This window comes from Sus scrofa, chromosome 2, assembly GCF_000003025.6.
Source record: "Sus scrofa isolate TJ Tabasco breed Duroc chromosome 2, Sscrofa11.1, whole genome shotgun sequence".
Taxonomy (NCBI): Eukaryota; Metazoa; Chordata; class Mammalia; order Artiodactyla; family Suidae; genus Sus; species Sus scrofa.
Window position 1 is genome coordinate 25,452,400 of NC_010444.4, and position 17,336 is coordinate 25,469,735.

At 43.4% G+C, this 17,336-nt stretch overlaps 1 protein-coding gene across 3 annotated transcripts in view; it reads left to right on the plus strand.

Annotated features, from left to right (window-relative positions):
* PAMR1 (peptidase domain containing associated with muscle regeneration 1) overlaps nucleotides 1–17,336 on the plus strand; it is a 169,226-nt gene that overhangs the window by 30,010 nt on the left and 121,880 nt on the right. The window lies entirely within an intron of this gene.

Below are 17,336 nucleotides of genomic sequence, written 5' to 3' on the forward strand. Positions count from 1 at the left end.
AGGTCAAATGCTCAGTGCTATCAAAAAGCGTTTACACCAGAGTGGATGGGCTATTAAAACCCAGACTGGTTAACATGAGCCACCGTTCTTAGGCAGTGATTTATTTCCCCCATTGGAAGCGGTAATATTGGAGCTAGAACAGTTCTCTTGTGTTTTGCCCTGGTGGTGTTCTCTGACACTCTCTTTAGGCTGATGAGGGATCCTCTAATGAATCTATGCCCCGAGGCTCCCAAAGAGTTAGCCACAAGGCTCAGGAATCCCGTTTCCACTTGACCAGTGGTTTAGGAGAGTACCCATGTCCAGACCTCTCTCTCAGAGCTTCTGATTTAATGGGTCTAGGGGAGACCTGGGCACTGGTATTTTCTTAAGGTTCCCAAGTGAAGTGTTTCTAATATGCATGGGGGTTTCGAATAACTGGGTTAAATGCTTGATGTAGTCAATTAAAATGCCAAGACCCGATGCTCCGTGTGCCCTGCGCTTTCCGCCATATGGCACTGTTCTTTCTCATAGTTTTCAATCAATCCAATTTTACATTCTTCCCTGCTGCCTCTTACTCTCAGAGCCAAGAGCTGCCAGTTAAGAGACAGCATGTGTTGTCAAGCTCCAGAAAGGGCGAAGTTGCCATGCCATCCTCCCCTTGTACTTACTTGGCAGTGAATGAAATGAGACCTCTCCCCCACACGTCCCTAGCTCCCTACCAAAGGAGTTAGCGAAGATCAGTTCCAAAGGCTCAGGAAAGAGATGAGAATTCAGATGGTATAGACCCCTTCAGGTAGTCTGGAAAGAATGGGACAACAGAACTTTCCTGAGAGTGAGGAAGTCTTTCTCCTGTTATTTATGCACACTGCTTCACTGTTCCTTCTTTCTTTCTTGTCATACAATAGAAATAATGATCTTGGTACTGGACCCTGCGCTGCACCAGGACAATTAATCACCAGCCAAGTCATTTATTTCCTCATGCTCTCGTCCACCAGGACCATTATCCTGTAGGTAAACAGAGGTGCCAATAAATCATGGACAGAACACAAGTCGGTGGGAGAATAGTTGATTAAGCGTCTCCATAACTTACAGTTATATAGCACCTCTCATCCCAAAGGATCTCCAAGCACCAGACAGACTGATGTATGTGCCACTACCCAGCCCTTATGTATGTCATTTTCTACTCCATCGCCTCGGGGGTGGGGGGTGGGGGGGTGGAATGTTTATTGCCTATGTCATATAGTTACCCTCGAAACTGTAGTCATGGGTTAGACAGGAGGCTAAGAAAAGAACTTTTCACTTCCTTGTCCTTTCAGGGAGCAGGAATCAACCACCCACCAGGAACTCAGCAGCAGTCAGCAGTAATCTACCCACCTTTGGGGGCAAATTTCTTTGCTTTGTGAAGTGCTGCCAGTATGAGAGAATTCCGTGCTTACTCTGCTAAAGTTGGCAACAGTAGAGCAGGCACAGAGATCGAGGGGTGAGCTAGGACAAGATCAAAAGTAGGAGTTCCCATCGTGGTGCAGTGGTAACGAATCTGACAAGGAACCATGAGGTTGTGGGTTCGATCCCTGGCCTCGCTCAGTGGGTTAAGGATCCAGCATTGCCGTGAGCTGTGGTGTAGGTCACAGACACCGCTTGAATCCAGCCTTGCTGTGGCTTTGGCCAGCAGTTGTAGCTCCGATTGGACCCCCACGGGGGACTGGGACACTCCATGTGCTGTGGGTGTGGCCTGAAAAAAGAAAAAAAAAAGATCAATAGTAAGTGTCACCAGGGCAGAAATGTTTTAGGATCTGCTAGAATCATAGCCTAGGAAAGAATCACTCTAATGGAGGATTACTTCCTCATGAGACTTTAGAACCATTCATGATAACTCTGCTCTTTAAACTGTAGTAATATATGGGCCCCTTTGAAAGAAGAAAACAATTTCCACTTTCCTCCCAGGGTTTCCTACAATCTTAATGCTTTCAAACTTATTCTTATAGCTCTGATATATGTATAAAACTAAAACCGAGTTAAATTCAAGCAAGTTAACTTCAATTCAGTTCAGTTCAATCCAGTAGAAGTTAAATTCAAACAAAACCAAAAAGCCAATGTGGTTTAATTTAACAGCATTATTTTAATGGGAAGGATGATGCTGTTTTGCTGAAACCAAATTATCTCTCAAATAGGAACATGCTATTGACTTCTGCCTCATTAGTTCTTTTAAGTTTCGTATAATTATCCTACAGGGTGATGGCCCAATTTTCCACCATTTCTCTCTACTTGAACTGCAGTAGAAACTCCCTTTGTGCAGTATGCTGTTAATTTATTTGACCTTAATTTGGGGGTGAACACACATTTCTGTGCTAAATCTACATGTGTGCCACTGAAACAAACAAGGCTGTTAAGGACTCTGAGACATGACTGATTATGTTGAGTCATTAGAATGATGCATAAGATGGAAAAATTCCATTTTAATGCTATGATCAAAAGGAAAACCCCCAATTTAAAAAATCTTCATAAAAATTTTTTAAGACTCTCCAGAAGGTCTGTGGTAGCCATGGATCACATATTAAAATACATATATCCAGAGTCATTAGGTTTAGACCAATAGTGGGTTTAAAGTTGTAATCAATGAAAAATTATGGGAAAAAAGCAAAAGAAGATTAAAAGACAGCACAGTAATAAAATTCGTTCTCTGTTGGAATCATGCACTTGATGATGGAATCTTGTCATAGGCATGGCAGAGTCTGCAAAATGTCCAGGTGTGTCCGTTGTCTCCTTTTTCCTTTGAGTAAGAGACTCTCCCTTGACCTCACTCCACAGGTGCTTTCAGAGAACTTGGCTAATCAGCTAGAGGCCACATTTCCCAGCCTCCTTTGAAGCTCCTTTGGTCATGTGATCAGATTCTTGCTAAGAGAAACAGGGGCAGAGATGTGCAACCTCCAATCATTCTTTTACAAGGAAATTGCTTGCTTTTCAATCTCTTTGCCCCTTCACTCTGGGAGGAGCTTAGATGTAATACTGACGGGCCAGCTCCAACCAAGCAGCAGCATCCTAAGAGGATCCAGAGGAAGAACGTAGAAGGAACCAGAGTCCCAGGATAGTCTCATAGAGCAGAACTGTCTGTCTTTCCTGCTTACTGCTGTTCTGCTCTATTAGAAAGACATGAAGCTTTTTGTTGTTTATGCCACTGTACTTTGGGATCTGTTTGTTAATGCTTCTTAATCTATACTCTAACTGTTACAGAAATTGATAGCTTAAGATCCTGTTTCATTCGCTCAGCAGTATATATTATGCACTTAATATGTGACACGGATCAGAGAGGAAGGGATTTATTTGAGATTGTGTATTTAGTGAGTGGTAGAGCTGGGGCAAAGTACAGGTCTTCTCACTTTCAGCCCAGGAATCTTGCCACTTCGTGCTTCCTCCTCATCTGGCTCTGTGGCTAATGCTTCAGCCATTGCAGTTCATTAGAGGAGGCCCTCGTGTTCCAAGAACTGAGCGTGACCTGGGAGGCTTTATGCTCTCATGGTGTATTTGACTCTTGTTTGTTTGGGCTTTTATTTGTTAAAGGGAAAAATAAGGAGAGTCCAAAACAGATTAGAGGAGTTACTAACCCAGAAGAAATGTGTATTCATCACTGCAGGACCAACCCTATCCCCTGTGTATTGAGGGATGTACAGGGAAGCTCACAGGCTTCCAGGAATATGACTTGCCTGCAGTAACGTTATTCGAAGAAGGCAGAAGTTGGAGTGAAGAGAGCTAGCCAGTGTTTATGGCAGGGAGGAAAACACTGCAGTCAGGTTTGATGCTTCACTTCAGGGTTTCAAAATAGAGTCTGAGGGAGTTCTCACTGTGGTACAGCAGGTTAAGGATCCGATATTGTCTCAGTGGCAGGGCAGGTTCAATGCCCCCTGTCACAGCGGTTTAAGGATCTAGCATTTCTGCAGTTGCGGCATAGGTCATAGTTGCGGCTCAGATTGAATCACTGGTCTGGGGACTTCCATATACTTCAGGTGCAGCCTGAAAAGAAAAAAAAAAACAAAACAAAAAACCAACCCCCCCCACCACACCAAACCAAAATAGAGTCAGAGGGATGAGAAAAGAAAGAAACAGGAAATGTGATTGAACATAGTAGTGTCTCTTCTCCCTTCCCTTAAAAGTCTTTCTTTTTTTTTTTTAATGATTTTTATTTTTTCCATTATAGTTGGTTTACAGTGTTCTGTCAGTTTTCTACTGTACAGCAAGGTGACCCAGTCACACATACATATATATACATTCTTTTTCTCACATTCTCATGTTCCATCACAAGTGACTAGACATAGTTCCCTGTGCTACACAGCAGGAATCTAATATACAGCACATCTTTCCACGGAAAAGAAATTCATGGTCTTGGAGAAAAGTCTTTCTTTATTGAATCATCCGCTTTTGTTTTCCTTAAGGTATGATCATGATCAGAAACTTTCAGCCTCATATTTTCTTCCTTTTTTTTTGCTTTTTAGAGCTGCCCCTGCAGCATGTGGAAGTTCCCAGGCTAGGGATCACATCGGAACTGCAGATGCCAGCCTACACCACAGCCACAACAACTTGGGATCCAAGCCATGTTCTGTGACCTACACCACAGCTCACGGCAACACTGGATCCTTAACCCCCTGAGCGAGGCCAGGGACTGAACCTGCATCCTCATGAATACTAGTCGGGTTCATAACCTGCTGAGCCACAACAGGAACTCCGTAGTCTTCATTTTTTTGTTTGCACTTTTATGGTTCATCCTCCTTAACACAAAATATCTCCATGGCTGACTTGTTTCCCCTTGATTCTGTAGTGACCAGAACAGTTAGAGTCTCAAAAGCATTGCTGAATCAGTAAAAGAAGTGAATGAATAAATGAATGGATGAGTGAATGAATAGGAAATGTGACCCCACAGAAAATAAGCTACATAAATCATGAAACAGGCACAGTTCTTTGGTGACACTGTAAAGATCATATTTTGTCTGTGAAGACAAAGAAAAGTTGAGTGTTACCTCTGAGAGAAGTGTTATTATTCCAGAATAACACTCCTGTCTCGCTGCTCTCAGAATTTTCATTGCTGTGTGCCCCCGTGGTGACCATGAGAATGTTCCTTGCAGACCTCTCCTCCAGGGAGGGTGTGTGCTCCTGCCACCCTTCCCACTCCCAGCCAACAACTGGCAGGGCAAGGGTACCCAGGCAGACATGTTCCAGGAAGGCCTGGGACTCCACTGATAGCCACTGCCTTTGACTCAAGACTCCCTGACAGCGCTGAGGAACCCTCCTTGGACTGCATGGCGGTCTAGGATGCCCTGACCCAGTCTTCCATCTCTCTCCCCTCAGGGCCAGACTCACATCACACTGATGGCTCTCCCAGTCTCTTCTCTTTTCCCCACCACATCCTCCCATATTTAATCTCATGTTGGAGCCCGATTCTCATAGGACTTGGGCTAACACAACCTCCAAGAACAGTTCTGGGACCTTTGGTGGTGGGAAGGCTGGCTAACCCCAGGCACCATCCAATTTCGAATCCAATGCCTGTTTTTACAGAGCCAGCATCCAGCTTGGCTGGGCAGAGCCAGATCCAGCCTACATTTGGAAACTCTAATGGAAGCGCAGAATATAAGGAAAACATTCTTTGGAGTTCTCACTGTGGCACAGTAGGTTAAGGATCTGGCGTTGCCACGGCTCTGGTGTAGGTCACAGCTGGGGCTTGGATTTGATTCCTGGTCTGGAAATGTCCATATGCTGTGGGTGGGCCCCCCCCCCCCAAAAAAAATACAGGCACTGACAAGAAGAATATATATCAGAAAAAGAATAGGAAGTCTAATAGGAAAACAAAGACATAAAAATCTCTTTTAGGCAGAGTCTTCTTCACCATGGGGGCTTGTCGACTTTGACAAGCAGCCGCATGTTTATTGAGTTGGAAGCAAGAGAAGAGAGATTGGACAATTCAGATGGATAGTAGCAGCTCTTGGAATGAAGGTGCTTAAACATACCTACCTGTCGACTTTGTGTAATTACAGAAGTAGGAGGAAATGGGACAGAGCATGTTAAAAACCAAATTTCACCAGTATGCCTTGGTGAAAGACAGTGGCTGTGAGCATTTGTTCCTGAGGAATGGATTTTCCAGTTCTGACCTGCTGCATTCTCTGGAACACTCTTAGCCTGGCAAGGCACAGAATTTTTTTCTCTTTTATTAAAGGTGAAGACAATTTTTATTGATTGGTAATATAACTAAAGAAAATGTATTCATTAACTATGGCTGCATAACAAATGATCCCCAAAATGTAGTGATTTAACAACATTAAACTTTTTTTTTTGTCTTTTGTCCTTTTAGGGCCACACCCGCGGCATATGGAGGTTCCCAGGCTAGGTGTCTAATCTGAGCTGAAGCTGCTGGCCTATGCCACAGCCACAGCAATGTCAGATCTGAGCCTCGTCTTTGACCTATGCCACAGCTCACGGCAACGCCAGATCCTTAACCCATTGAACAAGGCCAGGGATCGAACCCGCAACCTCATGGTTCCTAGTCAGATTCGTTTCTGCTGGGCCACAGTGGGGACTCCAACATTGAACAACTTTTTGTGACATTAAAAAAAATTTTTTTTGGCCACACCTGCAGCATGCAGACTTTCCTTAGCCAGGGATCAAACCTGAGCCATTGCAGTGACAACACAGGATTCTTAACCCACTGAGCCATCAGGGAACTCCTTAACATCAGTTTCTGTAGGTCAGGAATCTGATAAAGCTTAGCTCGTTCTCTGGCTCAAAGTCCATCATAGACTGTAGTCAAGGTATCATCTGGGTTGCTGTCATTTTGAAACTCAACTGGGGAAGCTTCCATGTGGTTGTTGGCAAGACTCAGTTCCTTGTGGGCTGCCGCTCTGGGGGCCTTGGCTTGTCACTGGCTATTGGCTAGAGGCTGTCCTGGGTTCCTTTGCCAGGTGAGCCTCTCCACAGGGAGGCACACAGTGGGTGGCACTGGAGTCTGTCAGAGTGAGCGAGTGGGAGGGCTGGAGAGAGGATGCGAACCTGAAAGAAGTCAGAGTCTTTTGTAACCTAGTCCTAGAAGTGACATTTCATCTCCTGCCATGTTCTATCTGTTAGACACAGGTTATTAAATGCAGCTCACACTCAAGGGGAAGAAATGACACAAGGGTGTGAATACCGAAGGGAAGGTATCACTGGAAGCCATTCAGAAGCTGCCTGCCAAACAAAACACAACTGAAGCCGAAATCAAAATAAACTTGACTTGAAGCCAGTTTGACGTGGAAGGAGAAGATGCAACCACACCTCCAAGGGTGTGATTCTTTATAAGGTTTTATTAGTTTTTGCGGAGGACAAATAAATGGTTAGCATTCAAATAGAGCTAAGCAAACGTCTCCACCAAAGTGTCAATAATAATGAAAGATTGTACATGTACCCAGGAGTCCCAAAGCTGTCAACTGCCAACAGAAAATGACTTTGAGTTTTATGCATTGTCACGGAAATTAACATGAATTGTGTATTCTAGGCTATAATACATGTGTTTGTTTGGATAGAAAAGGCTAAAAACTACTTACCATGGAACAGCATTGATTTTCCAGGGCGAGGCACCATGAGGATTTAGTTGGCAGAGCCTAAGATCTCAGAGCACCAGTTCTTTTTCCATGGGTCATCTGTGCTGAGTCATGGATGCCCATTGCCTCTGTGACACGGAGACGTTAACTACTATCATCTGCTGATAGGAAACACAGGAGAGATTGTGTAATGTTTCTTTATTTTCAGTTTTGTTAGGCATCCAGCCTCTCTCCTTGCTGATCCTTGTGTGGTCTACACATCAGCCGTGTTAAATCCTTTTTGTTCTTCCTTGAGCATAGCGGCCCTTTCTCAACTGGGGTTATGTGAACGTGTGATTCTGTTAGCCTAGACTGTCTTGTCCTGCCTTGTGTCCCTGTGTGATTCCGCCTTACCCTTCTACATTCCCCTTGGGGGGTCAGGGGCGGTCTTGGAGAAACAGTGACACTTTATCTGAGTTAAGGGCAGTACCTGCCCTGTGCTCCCAAAGCCATCCTTGTACACCCTCGTTTGAGTGTTCAGGCAAATAAATCTCCAGGGACTGTCTAATATCCAATATTTCCTCCCCTTGGTGTGAGCTGCTTAAAGACAAGACTCTGACTTTTCTCCTTTATACCCTAGCTGTTGCTACAAAGTAGCCACTGTTTGGCATATAGTAGATGTTAAAAAAAAAAAAGTGACGGAGTTGCCTTTGTGGCTCAGGGGGTTAAGAACCTGACATAGTGTCCGCGAGGATGCAGGTTCAATCCCTGGCCTCACTCAGTGAGTTGAGGATCCAATGTTGCCACAAGCTGTGGCATGGGTTACAGATGCAGCTTGGATCTGGTGTTGCTGTGGCTGTGGTGTAGGCCTGCAGCTGCAGCTCCAATTGGACACCTATCCTGGAAACTTCCATTTGCCACAGGTGCAACTGTAACAATTAAACAAAAATGACTGTAGGAGTTCCAGTCGTGGTGCAGTGGTCAACGAATCTGACTAGTAACCATGAGGTTGCGGGTTTGATCCCTGGCCTTGCCCAAATGGGTTAAGGATCTGGCGTTGCCATGAGCTGTGGTGTAGGTCGCAGATGCGGCTTGGATCCTGCATTGCTGTGGCTGTGGCATAGATCGGTAGCTACAGCTCCGATTGGACCCCTAGCCTGGGAACCTCCATATGCCACGGGAAGCGGCTCTAGAAAAGGCAAAAAACAAAAAAGACAAAAAAAAAAAAAAAAAAAAAAAAAAAGACTGTAGACTAAATCAGTGGTTCTCAAACTTTTTAGTCTTAGGACCTCTTTATATTTTTAAAATTTGTCACAATCTCTGAAGAGCTTTGGTGTATATGGATTATGTCTTTTGATATTTACTAAATTAGAAATTATAACTGAATAATAAAATATATTAAAATATTTATTAATTTAATAGCAAATTTATTACATTTTAATTTCAGAATATTTTCCTAGCTCTTGTATTTTAAAAGTCCAGGGATCACCAGCTCACCCTTGGCGGTGGCAGCAATTGCTGATGGCTGTGGCAAAAAGGAAGCTAATTCTTAAACTTAATTTTTTAATTGTGAATAAAATACACATATCATAGGAGTTGCTGTTGTGGCTCAGCGGTAATGAACCTGACTAGTTATCCATGAGGATGTGGGTTTGATCCCTGGCCCTGCTCAGTGGATTAAGGATCCGGCATTGCCATGAGCTTTGATGTTTTTCACAGATGTAGCTCGGATCTTGTGTCACTATGGTGTAGGCTGGTAGCTGCAGCTCTGATTCGACCCCTAGCCTGGGAACTTCCATATGCTGTGGGTGCAGCCCTTAAAAGCAAAAACAGAACAAAACAAAACAACAACAAAACCCACATAACATAAAATTTGCCATCTTAACCATTTTTAAGTATACAGGTCAGTGGTATTAAAAAGGTTCAAAATGTGCAACCTTTACCACCATCCACCTCCAGAACCCTTCGTTTTGTAAACCTGAAACTCTCTACCTATTAAACAGGGACTCCCCATTCCTCCCTCCCCCAGCTCCTGGCAACCACCATTCTCCTTTCTGTCTCTATGATTTTGACTACCCTAAGTACCTCATGTAATTGTACTCATATCATCATATTTGTCTTTTTGTGTCTGGCTTATTTCCCTTATATTAATGACCTCAGAGTTCATCCCTGTTGAAGTACATGTCAGAACATCCTTCCTTTTTTTTTTTTTTTTTTTTTTTGCCATTTCTTGGGCTGCTCCCGAGGCATATGGAGGTTCCCAGGCTAGGGGTCCAATCGGAGCTGTAGCCTCTGGCCTACACCAGAGCCACAGCAACGTGGGATCCAAGCCACATCTGCAACCTACACCGCAGCTCACGGCAACACCGGATCTTCAACCCACTGAGCAAGGCCAGGGATCAAAGCCGCAACCTCATGGTTCCTAGTCGGATTTGTTAACCACTGAGCCACAACGGGACCTCCTGGAATGTCCTTCCTTTTTAAGGCATAATAATACTCCTTATATGTATAGTTGGCCCTCCACATCCACCACAGATTCAACTACCTGTGAGTCAAAAATATTCAAGAAAAAATTCGTGAAAGTCCCAAAAAGCAAAACTTAATTTGCTGCACGTTGAAAACTATTTATGCAGCGTTTACATTGTATTAGGCCTTAAAAGTCCTCATGAGATGATTTAAAGTATACGGGAGGATGAATGTAGGTTGTATGCAAAAATGTTTTTGTATGTTCAAACTTAATTTTAGTTGTTTTTAGTAAGAAAGCACTAGTGACACACCTGTGGTCAAGAAAACAAGTTTCAGCTGCTGAGGTGGACGGTATCCATAAAATGATTTTTGGCAAGGCAGGCTTCCTGATTCAGTTTGTCAGGCAAACGATTATAATCTCAACATATAATCGATAGAAAAATATTAATGTGATCTTTCACATTTTTTTAATACTAAATCCGAAATCAGTGCGTATTTTGCATGCATAGCACATTCTCGATTTGCGAAGGCCACACTTCAAGTGCTCAATATCCATGTGTAGTTCTATATAATCATTTAGTAGAAGAAAGAACACTTGTGGAAGTTCCCTGGTGGCCTACTGGTTAAGGATCTGGTGTCACTCTTATGGCTTGGGTCACTGCTCTGGCCTGGGTTTGATCTGGGAACTTCCACATACCGTGAACGTGAAAGAGCACAGTGACACACGCACACCCACGCACCCCATCATGATCTCTGATTTTTTTTTTATTTTGTATTTTTTGGGGTTTTTTTGGTCTTTTTTGTCTTTTTCTAGGGCTGCCCCCATGGCATATGGAGGTTCCCAGGCTAGGGGTCGAATTGGAGCTACAGCTGCTGCCCTACGCCAGAGCCACATCAACGTGGGATCTGAGCCGTGTCTGCGACCGACACCACAGCTCACAGCAACGATGGATCCTTAACCCACTGAGCGAGGCCAGGGATCGAACCTGCAACCTTATGGTTCTTAGTCGGATTCGTTAACCACTGAGCCACGATGGGAATGCCTGAATATTTTTTTTAAATGAAGAAATTTAGATGACGAAAGGAATAAATAACCTGTCCTTGTTTTCCTCTTCCTTCATCGTCTTGGAAAACCATACCAGTTTATAAATGCTATTTCTCAGGTAGACACCGTGGGTGAGTTGCAACAAGGTGTCTGGGACAGCCATGCCCCCTCCTGAGTTGACTCCTTCCTTCACTAAGCTGATATCCCTGAGGACCTACCTTGTGCTAAGTCCTGCTAGATGCTGGGGATACCATGGGGAGAGTAAAATCCAGATGGGTCCTCTGCAGCTTCCAATCTACACAAACGAAAGGTTAGTTACAAAGGATCTGAGTGCTCCGTGGTGGTGTGCGAAGGGTGGGGCAGGTGCAGGCCTTTGAGGGAGTGTGTTGTCTGTGGAGAATTTAAAAACAGTAATAAAACTGATGGGGAGTCAGTCTGCTTTTTATTCCCACCATGAGCCTGCAACTCTAAACCGAGTCACTGATAAAAAATACTCTTCATAGGACTTTTGAGCACCCAAATACCTGTGCCTGCCTCCCCAGCCCTAAATCAGGATCTTCAGGGGAGGCAGTGGCTCAAGCCTCTGACTGTTTCAGGAGCTCCCAGATACTATGGACTGAATTATGTTCCTCCCAATCCATATACTGAAGTCTTCATCCACCACTCAGTGTCCTGGTATTTTGAGATGGGGCCTTTGAGTGACAATTAAGTTTAAGGGAGGGCATGAGAGTGAGGCCCTCTTAATGGGATTAGTGCCCTTTTAAGAAGGGATGCCAGAGAACTTGCAAGATACAGCTGCCAAGAGGAAAGGCCTCAGAAAGAAACCCACCTTGCTGGCGCCTCGACCTTGGATTTCCCAGCCTCCAGAATTGTGAGAAAGTAAATGTCTATTGATTAGGCCCATTGGTCTGTGGGACTTGTTAGGGCAGCCTGAGGTGATGAAGACACCAGGTGGGTCTGAAGTTCATACCCCTTTGGGAGCTCTTAATCTCGACAGGGTTCTTCTACCATGTGGGTTGGAAAGGACTTTGAACCCTGGATGGAAACGAGTGCTCCGAGTAATTGATTAGTGGTGGGGTCCCAAGGATGGCAGGGTGCGGGGGTGGAGCGAGGGGACTGGGAAGGTATTTACCACGAGTGCTGTGTTATTTGCCTTCCTTCTAATTCTTGAACATTTTAACAGCTTCTGTTCTGAGTTTCTTGAATCCTCTTTTTCCTTCCTGGCCTTGTAGTTCTGATAACAGTGTGAGCAAATCCTCAGAGAACTGCACGCCCTTCCCCTTGACTCACTCATGCTCCTTGGATTCCAAAAACAGATGCTCAAGAGCCAAGCGTCACTGTCTGTGTTTGCCCATCGGGCTTTTCCTTTTGGTTTATCTTGTTTTGTTTTGTTGTTTTTTTTCATTTCTTCTCTTCAGAGTTCTGGAACAAGCTTGGGAGTGATTCATTAGTCAAATGCTCTAACTCAAAAACAAAATAATCTCTGGCATTAGAAATAAAAGAAGACAATTAAAATATAATATCAAATTCCTTATCGTTCTCATTCATTCAGCTGTTGCTTTTGAGTACTTCTAGGAGTCTGTCTCCATGCTACTGAGTCTTTGGGAGACAAAGATAAATAGAAGATAAAATCTCTGCCTAGGGAAGCTTCAAGTCAAGCAAGAGAGCCAGTTTTCATATCAAATAATTATAAGGTGTTCGGGGCTATGATGTGAGATACTTGGGGAGTACAAAAGAGAGCCCATTTCTATATGAAGCAGGTGTTTGAGGATTTGCTGGAGTTCTAATCGTGCTTCTTCCCCCTCTGGATTCAATAATTCATTAAACAAATAAATACCAAGTCCCTTCTATGTGCCAAACTCTGCTCTAGGCATTTGGGATACATCAGCAGACAAAACAAAGATTCCTGCTCTTATAGAGCTTATATTGTAGCAGGAAGGACACATAGATTGGAAGCATCAGATAGGAACCAGCGTATCAGATTTATTGCCTGGTAAAATGTTGTGGGAGATTGTGGGTTGAACTTGTGGCTGGAGTCAGTTGCTCCTTCTTTCTGCCCAAGTTCCCTTCCTTCCCACCATCGTCAGGGGAGATAAAACCTGTCTCATCTAGGAGTTACTTTGTGGTGTAGCAGGTTAAAGTCCTGGTATTGTCACCAAAGCGGCTCAGGTCACTGCTGAGGCCTGGGTTTGATCCCTGGCCCTGGAACTTCTGCATGCTGCAAGTGTGCCCTCCCCCCACCAAAAAACCCAAACCCCCCTCTGCCTCATCTTGTCTATCCTCAGTACCTCTCTTAAGAAGGAAAGCTATGGGAGTTCCCTCCATGGCACAGTAGGTTAAGACTCTGATGGCGTCGATCCAGGTCACTTTGGAGATGCTGTTTGATCCCAGCTGGGAATTTCTATATGCTGTGGGTTTGGCCATAAAAAGAAAAAAAAAAAAAAAGAAAAAGTAAAAGAAAAAGAAAACAAACAAACAAAAAAACAAAAAACAAACGGGAGGCCATGGGTCCTGACCTGAATATGAGTTTTGCAGCGATGGAGGAAGGTCAGTTTAGCCTGAAAGAAATGGTTTTTCCTTGACATTTCAGATGAACTACTTCACGCTGGGAATTGATGGTGGTGGTGGGGATGGTGGTGGGGTCGGGGAAGCAGTGGGATGCAGAGAGAGACAAAAGTTCTTCCTTTAAGAAGGAAGGCAAGGATGTAGGCAAGGCAAGGAGAAGGGTGCCTCCTTTTCTTTAGATCTGGAAAAATTACAGAGATAAGGATTTTGATGTTAAGAAATTGTCCACCAGGCAGATAAGGAAAGAGGGAGTTTCAGTTCAAGGAACTTCATATGTTGATGCATAAACTCTATAAGTAAAGTCCCTATAATGTTGGTATTTTACCCCCATATGGATGAGGAAATTGCAATGGACATTTCTTGTGCTCGTGTCCTCTTGGGCCCACCATTTATTCCAGCCATTGTTGCAGGGACCAGCTTGGGATAAGATATAATCTCCCTGACCCCACCTCATCTAAGCTGCACCACACTTCTCTCACTTTGCTTTCTGCTGTTGGGAAGGAAAAACCATTCCTCTGTCCTCTTAGGTGCTGTCTTTGGGGGACTGCAAATTAAACTTTGACTGATTAATAGGAGAAAAAGTTTATCTGCGTGTGGGAAGCTAACCAAAGAAGTAGCTAGCTTGTTAAATGTTTAAAGTTAGAGGCTTATATACCTAACTTCGTAGGAGAAGGGCCAGGAGGAGAAAAGGCTTCTATGAAAAGAACAAACAGACTTCTTTAGGAAGGACAAATGAGTTCTTAGGAGAACAAATGGGGGATAGGAAAGCTTGTGATAATGTTTGTTTATGCAGGTGTGGGTGGTCTTTTCATCTTTTTATGGCTGTGAAACTCCCCCTGAGAGGGAGTTTATGGCAACCTCAGCTCCCAGAAGTTGCTGCCTTTAGTCAGATGAGGGGAAACTCTGAGAAGGCTTCTTTCTGCATCTGTTGATTCGCAATTGCTTTTAGCTCAAAATAATCCTTATGCCAAAGTGGCCTATTTTAGGGTGACAGTTTGATCCCCTCCCCTGTCTCAGGACTCTCTGACACAGCTGCGTGGGAAGTCTGCAGGAACCCATCTGGCATTCATGCATGCACGGTCTGGGTGTGGATGATGGAGCCTATTGAGAAATGTCCCCTCTTTGGTCCCTTGGGCATTCAGCATAGCCTCCAGAATGTCCCATTGCCACGGGACCCAGCTGCCCACAGTGGTGAATTGTTCTCCTCACATCCAGTCTCAATCCTTTCTTTAGGTTATGTCTCAAAATAAAAGCCCATGGCCAGGCTCTGCTTTCTGGGGGGACCGTCTAAGACAGAAACTGCTGTTCAAAAAGGGTAGTAGGTATATACTTGGAGTTCCCATCGTTGCGCAGTGGTTAACGAATCCGACTAGGAACCATGAGGTTGCGGGTTCGGTCCCTGCCCTTGCTCAGTGGGTTAAGGATCCGGCGTTGCCGTGAGCTGTGGTGTAGGTTGCAGACGCGGCTCGGATCCTGCGTTGCTGTGGCTCTGGCGTAGGCTGGCAGCTACAGCTCCGATTCGACCCCTAGCCTGGGAATCTCCATGTGCCGCGGCAGCGGCCCAAGAAATAGCAAAAAAAGACAAAAACAAACAAACAAACAAACAAAACAAAAAGGGTAGTGATTTTGCCACATTGCCACAGATGGTAGAAAAGGTATTCATGTATGGCAGAAAAAGAATTCAAACCTGGACTTCCCTCAAGTATAAGCCCTTTTCTCCTCCATCTCTGCAAGTTTTTGGTTGCTAAACTATCCTTGTATTCACTGCTTGAGTCTTCTGGGCCACCAGCTAAAATAAAATAGAAGTGGAAAAGAATGATATTCTGTAAAGTTTGAAAATGTGAAATTTACATCTGGTTTCTTTGAGTGCTTTTGCCATCAACGGTTAAATTTGGAAAGTTTTTCAAAATACTGGTTTTGGAATGGTTTCCTTAAAATTATTTGATTCGAGATCTATTTCATGTGGTTTTCATAACGTATAAGTGGCTTTTTTAAGACAGTGCAAGCCTGTTTGGTTTCAAACTGTTTTTTTGAAACCAGAGCACTTAGGGAAAATATTTTTGTTACTTTTTATACTATTTAAAAATTAAAGAATTCTTAATCCAAACAATTTGAAACTCTTTAGAAATCTATTTATCTAGTACCAAGATTTATGGATGTTTCACACTGTTTAACTTCAAAACATTTAGTCAAAATAGCTTGGATCCGAGACAGATTTCAAAGCTGTATGCTTTCAAAATGGCTCATCTTGATAACAGCCAACAATATATGAACCATTTTATTGTCTCAAAACATTGGTTTTCCTATCATGTAAATATGAGCCCCTGCAATAACTTCACATCATTGCAAAATCAGCTACATATTTTTTAAATTAAAACATCTGTGCAATGTGGAAATGGATTGAAATGTTTTCTTTATCAATAATATGGAAACTATTTTGCAAAACTTTCAACCCTGCCTCCTGTCTTTTCCTCCCTTAGAATCATGACTGTGGATTGTGCCTCACTGGTGGAATCAGCCCCCCCCCTTTTATAATGATTTTTATTTTTTTCCATTATAGCTGGTTTACAGTGTTCTGTCAGTTTTCTGCTGCACATCAAGGTGACCCAGTTACACATACAAGTATACATTGTTTTCTCACATTATCATGCTACATCATAAGTGACTAGACATAGTTCCCAGGGCTACACAGCAGGATCTTATTCATTGCTTATCCATTCCAAAGGCAATAATTTGCATCTATTAACCCCAAATTCCCAACCCATCCCACTCCCTCCCCCTCCCACTTGGCAACTACAAGTCTGTTCTCCAAGTCCATGATTTTCTTTTCTGTGGAAAGGTTCATTTGTGCTGCATATTAGAGTCCAGATATAAGTGATATCATATGGTATCTGTCTTTTTCTGACTGACTTCACTTAGTATGAGAGTCTCTAGTTCCATCCATGTTGCTGCAAATGGCATTCGTTTGTTCTTTTTTATGGCTGAGTAGTATTCCATTGAGTGTATATGTGTGTGTATATATATATATATATATATACACCACATCTTCCTAATCCAGTCATCTGTCAATGGACATTTGGGTTGTTTCCATTGCTTGGCTATTGTGAATAGTGCTGCAATGAACATGAGGGTGCGTGTGTCTTTTTCAAGGAAAGTTTTGTCCGGATATATGCCCAAGAGTGCGATTGCTGGGTCATAGGGTAGTTCTATGTGTAGTTTTCTAAGGTACCTCCATACTCTTCTCCATAGTGAACCAGCCCTTTCTGGATTTACCATGTGCTTCTTTTACAAGTATCATCCCCTGTAATTCTCACAGCAGTGCTGTGACATGTATATTATTATTATCCCTTTTAAAAAAGAACACTCAGGGTCAAAAAAGGTTTTAAGTAACTTGCCTAAAATTTTAAAATTACTGAGGGCAGACCAAGGTTCAGGCCTCCTTGGTTTGGCTCCACGTCTTAAGTTTTTAGCTGTGGTACTCTTGCCACATGCCCAGTGTTCATAACTTTACCTTACTGAACCACTCTGTCTTGTCTGTGTATTTCCTTCCCCTCTTTCTAGTCTCTGTTTCAATAGATCTCATCCAAAGAATTGCCTGCATTCAGTTGTCAGATATAGTACAAGTAATTTACCGGCAATAACAAATGCTAATGTGAGTGAATCATGACTTAACAGTGAGACCTTACAGTGGATTTTGGGATGATCTTTACATATTGCTTCTATGCAATTCTTTTTTTTTTTTTTTG